At 41.1% G+C, this 10,110-nt stretch overlaps 1 protein-coding gene across 2 annotated transcripts in view; it reads left to right on the top strand.

Annotated features, from left to right (window-relative positions):
* Nucleotides 1-8,891: 8,891 nt before the first annotated feature.
* The window catches only part of LOC139145619 (copper-transporting ATPase 2-like), a 34,368-nt gene continuing 33,149 nt past the window's right edge, over nt 8,892-10,110 (top strand). For both annotated transcript variants that reach the window (XM_070716884.1, XM_070716883.1), the window contains exon 1: nt 8,892-9,018. The gene's annotated coding sequence lies outside the window, so the exon portion shown is untranslated. The remainder of the gene's footprint in view (nt 9,019-10,110) is intronic.

Raw genomic sequence — 10,110 nt, 5'->3', positions numbered from 1 at the left:
GTTTTACGAAAAGAATTTCCTGAAGTCAAGCGAGTCAAGGATATCGGGGAGCTGGTGGATATTGAAGGTATGGTCAAAGAAAGCCATTCGGAACGAAAGATGTACTCTGTTTATACTGAAATGGAAGTCAAATTATCGGATCCGAAAACTGGTAATACACAAATCGTATATTGCCTATTAAATTAAAAGATACATACACAAAAGATGTAAGAGGGGCGGATGTGGGGCAACAATTAATAGATCGCTACGATCGTATGCTTGATACAATTGAAAATGTTGAGGGTTCTGGTCTCGTTCTCGAGGAGATACTTAATTTTGAAGTAATTCTAGTAGAAGTTTTACTCGGGGCTGGCCCGGGGGCTGGGATTCAACTTCCCGGATGGTTAAAAAATAAGCATTGTGTTAGCGATCTTGTGCTACCTGTGGGAGCTGAGAACTGTTTTCAATACGCCATCGTAGCAAGTTTAAAGTTGACCGACCCCGAGTTTCGTGAAAAGAAATGTGGTCAGGTAAGGAGAAAATGGAATACGTACGCCCCATTTATGGCTGACTACTGTTGGGAAGGTATTCCCTTTCCTACACCCACCGATATGACTGTATTCAGACGCTTCGAGCAGCAAAATCCGAGCGTCAAACTTCAAGTATTTCAGATCTACGAGAATGATCCCGATCCGTCCGGCATAAATGTGTTATATAGTAGCTGTAGCGGAGCCGAAGGCGGAGCCCGTTCCGAAGGTGATAGGAATCAAATAGCAAATATCTTACTGATAGTTGGCGAAGCCCGAAGGTGCCACTTCGTACCAATTACTGCGGTAAATCGCCTTCGTAATTCTCGTACTAATCGAAAGAATGAGCGCAGACGGAAGTGTATTTGTCTGGTTTGTAAAAGAGGTTTAAGTCAACAGAAGAATTAGAAATACATCAGGTGTACTGTGGAACAGACGACGCCCAGCCAGTTTTTCTAAGGAAGTGTGTCAATTCGAAGGACATCGGAAGAAGGTCCCTCCCCCTACGTCGTCTATGCAGATACTGAGGCAATTATTGAGAAGGGGACCGGCCGACACATTCCAATTTGTCTTTCGTATGTTATGGTGGAACGGGGGTGGGAGGGCGCGAACGGGTGGGGATGGGACGCGACCTTCGGAACGAGGCCCGCGGCCGCCGGACCCACTGTTTATGGTAAAAGAACATTCACAGGTCTCTCCTGTGTTACAGACTTTCTAAAGGATATGAAAGAACGGGCCGAGTATTATTCGAAATCGTATTATTGGAAAATAATACCTATGAAAGATAGATCTAATTACCAGCGTGACGGATGTGATCCAGTCTGTATTGCATGTGGAGAGCCGGCAGGATACCGAGTAGTGAAGGAGGAGGCGACCTTCTATTGCGAAGGATGCCGGCCGTCGAGAACCATTCCTATCTACTTTCACAACCTCAAGGGATACGATGGTTCTTTTATTTTGAAAAAGTTACATGAAATAGATGGAGGGGGTTCCGGACAAGAGCCAAATTTAATAGCTAAGACGGGCAATGGTGGAATTATGGGCCTCTCGAAAATTTTTCACGCCTCAATTGTTGTTGCCGGAGGGAAGAGGGAGATAAAGAGACGCCACTTTTCTATAAAGTTTATGGACAGTGCTCAGTTGATGATGGGGTCATTGGCGAAGTTGGCAAAAACTGTGCCGGAGGATGGGTGGACGGCGGCGCCACTTTCATACCCGAACATTCAAAGGGCGAAAGGTTTCTTCCCCTACGAATATTTAGACTCGGTTGACAGACTGGGAGAGGGGGAGCTCCCGGAGAGGGGGGAATTTTATAGCGAATTGACGGAAGAGGGGATTTCTGAGTCTGATTACAAACATGCATTGCGAGTATGGAACGAAGTTGGATGTAAGACGATTCGTGATTATATGGAATTCTATTGTGAGACTGACGTTCTACTTCTTGCAAATATATTCGAAAATTTCCGTGACACATGTTTAGAAGCATATAAGTTAGATCCGGCCCATTACATGTCGGCGCCCGGCTTGACATGGGATGCTATGTTACTTTACACAGGTAATAAATTTGGGCTCATTCAAGATGCTGAGCAGATGAATTTCGTACAGAGGGGAATTCGAGGCGGTATCAGCCAGTGTAATATTCATTACTTACAGACAAATCATCCTGCTTACGGGAATTACGATCCAGAGAAGCCGGTGACCGAAATAAAATATCTCGATGCAAACAATCTCTACGGCTGGGCAATGAGTCAGGCAATGCCTACGGGCGGACTTCATTGGATGACGATGGAAGAGTGGGAGGAATGGGAAGAAGGGGGAGCCGAGGGGGGAGCGGGGGGCCGAGCTGGCGGAGCGTGGGGACCTGGCGCCACCTTTCCACCAAGTTTTCTAGAAGTAGACTTAGAATATCCCCCCGAATTACATGAAGAACACAGCGATTTGCCATTAGCGCCGCATCACTATGAATTTCCGAGGCAGGGCGGTCGACTGATTACAAGTGTGATGGATAGAGAGAGATACGTCTTACACTACAAGTTGCTGGAATTCTATCTTCGGATGGGAATGAGATTGAAAAAGATTTATCGGGTGCTTGCTTTCGATGAAGCTCCATGTCTCGCGAAATATATTGACTTTAACACTAAAATGAGGACAAAGGGGAGGACAGATTTCGAAAAGAATTTCTATAAGCTGATGAATAATGCAATGTTCGGTAAGACAATAGAAGATGTTCGAAAGTACAGAGACTTTAAATTTGTTTCGGACTGGAACGGCACGGATAGTGGCCGTAAAAAGATTCAGAAGTATAATCCAAAGATGAAACATATAACTTTCATAACTTCCGAAGAGGATGGTGATTCCTGCGACAGTGCCCTACTGGAACTGAAAACGGATGAGCATAGATATGTAAAACCAGTTTTCATCGGCGCCGCAGTACTAGAACTTTCTAAGCTGCTAATGTATGAGACGCATTACAATTACTTTCGGGCCCAGTTCCCTGGAATACGATTAGCCTACATGGATACTGATAGTTTTGTTTACAGTGTGCCCCTCCCGGATCCGGACGTAACTTTCAATGATATAGTCCGAGAAGATGTTGAAAAGAATGGTGAGAAGTCGATCTACGATACTAGTGGGATGAGTGGGGCCAACTTTCCGAAGATTAATAAAAAAGTGATAGGTAAATTTAAAGATGAGTTGAATGGTGTACCTATTCTTGATTTTGTCGGCATACGCTCGAAAGTGTATGCTTTTCGAACTCCAACTTCGGAGACGAAAAAAAATAAAGGGGTGAAAGATGTTTGTGTTAGAAAACATTTGAACTTTGAAGATTATAAAGATCTATTTGAAACTGGGAAGAAGCCGGAGCCGGCACAGTTTGTACAGTTTGTACGGAAAAAGGCTGGAGAAATCCGTAGTGAAAAGCGTAGTAAAATTATGATGGCGCCAAATGATATCAAGCGTGTGCAGTTATACAATCCAGACACGGGCGAATGGCTGGCAGAAACATGGCCGATAGGACGGACGACGGGTCATGGTTACGGTTTAAAATTGTAAAGACATTAATCTACTATTTTCAATAGAGACTAGGGCATCACTGATAACATAAATGTGGGCAAATATATTATCATTGTGAGCGTCATCGCCACCCCACGCGGTATCTTTCTTCAGGATCTCAAGTTGAATTCCGTCCTTTGTGTTCATTAGTCTAAGACCATTTCCATGAAACTCAATATCTTTAAAGCTACGCAGATCGATAAACAGACAGAATTTATTCTTCAAATAATCGACTTCATCTATATCAATTTCACACCAATCTTTTTCTTCAGCAAAATACCGTCGCACCTCTCGCCAAAATTGTCTTGGTATCATCTTCTGAGCGTACACTTTATTTGCAATGCCTTCAATCATTACAGACACAGATTCAATGGATGGGTTAAAGAAAAGTTCGCTATTAAGTTCTGACTGATTCTGATTTTTAGTGAAGAGTATAGCGATACCTCTAATGCTACGTCGTGGTACATTTATTTTCATTGATAACCGTGTCCGATTCTTTGAATGGGATTGTTCTAAAATAATGTATATGCTCGTAAAGGTAACTTTTTCCACCGTTGTAATAACCAGCAGTTGACCTCGCGAGATCGAGGTCAGAAATTGTCTCGTATTCCATTTGAATGTTTTTTAATTTATAATTGGTTGTAATCAGTTTATTACTGACAAGTAATTGGGGGGCGGGTGCCAACGTAATTTCCCATTCAATATGACTCCCTAACGCTTTTGGATATGCAACTCCATGACCTGTCACGAGGGGGTGAGTGAGACGAATAGCATATTTTGTTTTATATGTGTCGAAAAGTAACTTATCGCCCACGACGTCGGCATCTGCATCGGTCGCACCGCTTCTTAATTTTCTTAGATTTTCGTTCTGAATTCCATACAGTGTCATGTTCGTTCTCTCCTTTTTATGTTTAAAGAGATCGCGATAACATTCAAGAAGGTTATATCTATTCAAATTGAAAAGTGGCTGACCCTCAAATTTGAGAACCATACGCTCCACCAAATTTTTTGCAACATTTTGTACTACACGGGTAGTTCCACCTCCCGTTACTTCGAGATCAAAAACCAGGTCGAAAGTATCTGGAACTAAGAGTACTCCGCTTTCTAACTTCGGACATCGTATGATAAGTTCCTGGCCTGGATCTGCCTCACTTGGATTATGAGCAACCACATGATGAGTTCTATATGACTTCGTTCCATTCGGTATTCGGTTGCTGAAATTCGGTAATAATGTTCTATCGTACCCCATTTTTCGTGTAATGTATATAGTAGAAGAAAAAAAAGAAATTACATGTTATAAAGAAAATTAATCACATCTTAAGTTTCACTTCGTGTATATAATGACTTAGAAGAAAAAAGAAAATCACATCTTTACGTAAATATTTCCGTCTGCCTGAAAGATAAATCGATTGCCTGTGTCGCGAATCAATCGAAGAACCCAATATTCTTGGAGATGATGAGCCTCTTGGTCATCCTCAGTATCCTGGAATACAGCTATGAATTCTAGTCGCTTAAAGAAGTTAGTCTTTTGACATTCCTTGATGAAAGCTAATATGTTATGATATAGATTATCATCCTTTAGTCGCACACCTGGATTTGCTCAAAGGATATGTCGATTTACCCGCCGGAGTTTACACCATTCCAATTCGACAGAGAAACCAAAGAGGTCTTTATTTTTAGAAAGAAACTTTGCAATATTCTTTTCACCAAACATGCCGATTCCGTAGGGATCATATATTAGTACATAATTTTATTTATAATGACTAATGTTAATCCAGTTAAAAATATCCATAGCTGTTCTCCAACAAATCCGACAACCGATCCTGCTGTTTTTAATAGAAAACTGACAAGGGAACCGATTAAACCTGGTATTGCAGCAGCACTTTTTGCAGCCAATGTTTTTAACCATTCGCCAAATTGCTTTACAATTCTTTCGCTTTTGTATATACTTTGGGCGGACCTGAACCAGACCCGCCAGTTCCTGCTCCCGCTCCTCCTCCTCCTCCTCCTCCTCTAGTCACAGCCAGGGCAATTGTTGATATTGTCATTCCAAGGGCAGTCAGTATTGCAGCAATTGTAATACCATTTCGTTTAAATAACTCTGTCAGCTTCAGTCTCAGTGATAATTCTGGATCAGAAATTACATCACGAAGAGACCTAGTCGACGCCAGTCTTTCACGTGCCCCACTGATCATATCACGTTGTACTTCAATTCGATCTTTAATTTTAGCTAGTCTTGTTCTGAGTTCGGGTGTAAGTTCTGTCTGCTTTGACGTAATTTTATCTCTTTCATTGTAAAGCTCATTAAGACGCATATTCGCCATCTTTAATTCATCAACAAAAGCTCTGTAGTCAGGGTTTAGATTATTCCATTCATCGATTTTATTTTCTATAGTATGTATTTCATCGGCATTATCGCTAAAATTTACTCGTAAATCTGTTATTCTATCTCTGAGTCGTCCAATGTCGTAGGGTTTCAGTCTATCGGCCTGCCTGTTCATTAATGTTTTCGCTTCATTATCAGTCAATTGTGTTACCATTTCTGGTGGATATTCTAATATATCTCTTTTAAATTCTGCAGCTCCCTTACCTTTTATTGAGGAGATCATTAAAGACTTCTTGCCTTTATTATATGTCAGCCTGGCGTCTCGATAATACAGCTCTCCATCCCTAATACTAGCATTTGTATGCATTAATTCTCGTTTATACACATCAGTAATCCTATTACTATCTAAGTATTGGTTAGCCATTATATCTGTAATTCGTCCTCTCTGTCCAATCAACAACTCACCTGCGGGTCTGTCGCTTGAGATGGCCTGGGAAGGGCTGGCTTCCGCAAGGGTATTATCATCGCCTATAAAGGATGTTTCAGTAATATCATCATCATCATTCAAATTTGCATCATCGAAATCCTGGAGTGGTATATCTTCTCCTCCTTCTGCCATATTGTATTTCTATATTACTACAATTATTTTTTATCCCCCCTTACATATACAGTAAAAATGCACATCTCAGTTGTTGAAAGCGTTGAACAATTGGCTGATTACATAGAAAGAACAAGTGCTGCATATCGACGCAGTTATAAATTAATGGGCTGAATTGATATGGCTCTCAATATTACTAAGGGGATTCTTGTAAGCTCTGCTGTAATAGCAGCAATTCCAACAGTTCCGGTACTGTTAGCCTAACTCCTATACCAGGTGTTGTTATTGATGTAATACAAGGGAAAACGGGTGTAGCAAAGAGACGAGAGAAATATAAACATTATTATGTTCAATATAAACAGCTGCTTACACAAATACAAGAAAAAGGTGCAACAACAGAGGCTCCGGGGTCAGAACTTATTCAGAACATATTTCATCAGGCGCTAGAAATACAAAAACAAGAAGGATTTAGTCCACCTCTGGAGCGATATCTACGATATTATGGATTGAATGGATATGAAAGTTAGTGCGTACCGATAGGAACTTCGTGTTCAACATCAGCAGACTCCGCGACGGCCGGCCGGACTGACAACACGGGTAAAAGCGCCTTTATATAGGCTAGTTTGATGGTGATGACTCACACGGAATTTCCCGTACATGTATAAACATGTTGTGTGTGACTCAGCAGGGAATTTCCCGCTTAGTCAGGACAATGCACTGCTGCGCAAGCTGCTGCGCGTGAGTTCATATATAGGTCAGGGTCACACTTTAGTTACATGGATGGTTAATTTTTCCTTCGCTTCATGTAGATAAATGAATAAAATGGGTGTAAAATTCTTATTAATCCCAGTTGTCCACCTTTTCTTTACTACTAGCAAATATACTAATTGGCAAGGCGTGAGGTTGACATAAAACAAGTAACATGATGCCTTTACAGTGAAGAAAGTTTTAAAATTGTGTCTATATATTTTGAATGAAGTGTTATATAGAGCGCAAACGGGGATCTAGTGCGTCACGGATGATGTAAAAAAAATTGAACGTAGGCTTATTATAATTGTTCGCTGCAAACTTCCCGACCACTGGGCTGGGCGGGGGGTGGGGGTGCTGCCATGGGAAGGATTAGACATTATACTCCTTTTCATTGCTTCGTGTAAGCTTTTGACCAAGGAAATCTTGATACCACTTTAACCTCGACTTTTATAGTAGGCCTAAGTCTCAACTTTTGACCTCAAGTAAACATTTCTGCCCAAGCATTTCGTAAAAAGTGTAGAGTTTTGACATCAATAATTATTGTGCCGAAAATATTACTTTTGATGCTCCAGACCACTTAAGGTAGAACGCACCTCGGGGACAGACATTCGGACTCTCAAAATTTACAATTCTCTTCTGATATACCACATGTGGGGGTTCATTTTAAAGCTTTCGGTGAAAGAAAACTTTTCACGGCTTAGTGTTTCGAAATTCGAAAATATTATTTTTCTCCATAGAGTTAACACAGGGATGGCGGCCATTTTGAATTTCTAATATCGGTAATCTTGGGAAATTTGTTTCTCTAGTTCCAAATTTGCACGGTGACCCCCTATTTTATTCTTGATTTTGAAAGAGAATGATTGAAAGATTCTAGAGGAAAGTTAGAGCAAAAGTTTAAGTCTTTCACTTTCGAGGTGCATACTACCTTAACGAAACATTGTTGAGTTTGTGCCGTGTAATTTGCACTGTCCGACGTTCACCTGTGGATGCGGGATATAGCTGAGTGCACCCTCTATCCATTCCGGAGGCTCGAGGAGTGGGGGGGGGGGGGGGGGTTAGCTGTGGGTCCTTAGCTTTCAGACGGGATTCCTGCCTTTTACGGGCTGGTTTTGACTTTTACGATTTTAACCCCGCCACAGCTAGGGGGATGGGGGGTGGGGGGTTGACGTCTTCGACGAAATGATCGGAATGAAGATTTTCTCAGGGAAATGCAAAATTGAAAAAAAATGCCCGCTCGTCAAAATTGGGAAAACTTTTCGCAAACAAAGCTGTATAGTATGCCCGTAGGAGATAGACAGCAGGCCTGCCAGATGATATCGTGCAGCATGTTCGCGAAGTTTCCGCAGTGTACAAAAGGATCACGTGTGCAGTGGGAAAATAGTCACCTGACGCATTGCAGATCGTTATATTAGCATATTAGCACCCTTCATATGTAAGGTCAACTTGTAGTTAATATCGCAAGTTACAAAGAAAAAAAAACTGTTTGTTTTCACAGATTTATTGGCGCGATATTTTTAATATCTGAGAATGAGACTTTTAAATTATGTTTTTCTGTTTTGAATATATTTGATACACAACGCTCACGATTATTTGGGGGAGAAGGGACGGTTATTGTAATGGCAGAGCTTGAATAAAGATTGTGAATAATGTGGTCAGCTGACCAAGTAACATGACTAATCACGTGACCAAGTATCAAAAGCCAGACAAACATTGATTATCGTCTGCGAAGCTACATCGTGATCACTTGCAGTGAAATTTGAGTTTTTGACACATAAGGAGAGAAGGTATGTCAAATCTAGTGCTTGTAGTGTACGATCGATCAGCTCCCAAGTTGTCAATCGAAGTAACAATTCATTCCGGGTCGTTCATTGGCGATATTGAGTGAAATTTATTCAACAAAAATGGCGGGTGTGAACCGTGGGGAAAATTTGTCGAATTTGATTACTCCACCACCCCATACCTAAGCAAGACTTTCTGCCGCTGATCAGATCCAACATTTGTCACTTCTGTCGCGAACATATGTTGCCCAAAATGAGACAACGTTTTATGTGAGCACGCTACACGAAAAACTGTCGAACCTTCCAAAGTGTGTGACGCGAGATGCCCTGTGCCTTAATTTATTATCGCCCATCGGACTGCTTCCATAGAAATGGTCCGTACATTCCAGTGACCGCTAAAAACTGCTGTCTATGCTTCTTTCCACCATGGGCTCTCAAGAGTGACCGTGTTTCCACCATACGTACTTGTATTGGCGTTAACAAAAAAGGCGTGAAAAACATGTTGATAGACGCTCTTCATTTGCATTTGAACAATACACATTGTCAATGTCATGTTTATAGTAGCACAAACAACTACAGCTGACCTTCCACGTACATGCCAGTAACCGTGTTTTAATACTGAGTGATCCAGAGAGAAGCTGATCAAAATTTCGTACAAAACACAATTCATGTAGACGTTTATGAAAGTTTCAGAAAGTTCATCTGTCATCTACATGTAGCTGCAATAATTGTAGCCTTGGTTGGCCGTGGGGCTTGGGCCATAAGTTTTCACAGAGGATGTAAGCACAGCATCTTACTAGAATGATAGTGTTTCGCTTAGGGGTTTTGAAGCATTTTGCAGATAGGTATTTCACAAAAAAAAATTGGCAAGAGTATAGGTGAGCACATCCTTCAAATTATGCAGTCATAGTTTTTTAGTATCAATTACATATTGAAGTTGAGGTTCATAAATTTTATTACATACTGTTTCTCTATCTTTACAATTTTATTTTCAAAATGAATAGGTATACTCATGGAGGTAGTCTCTACTACCTCCATGGTATACTGTACATAAATCTACAAGGTAATTGTGATATTCAAACTATTTATCAGATCGGT

Source organism: Ptychodera flava, chromosome 12 (genome assembly GCF_041260155.1).
Source record: "Ptychodera flava strain L36383 chromosome 12, AS_Pfla_20210202, whole genome shotgun sequence".
Taxonomy (NCBI): Eukaryota; Metazoa; Hemichordata; class Enteropneusta; family Ptychoderidae; genus Ptychodera; species Ptychodera flava.
This window is presented reverse-complemented; position numbering and strand designations above follow the sequence as displayed.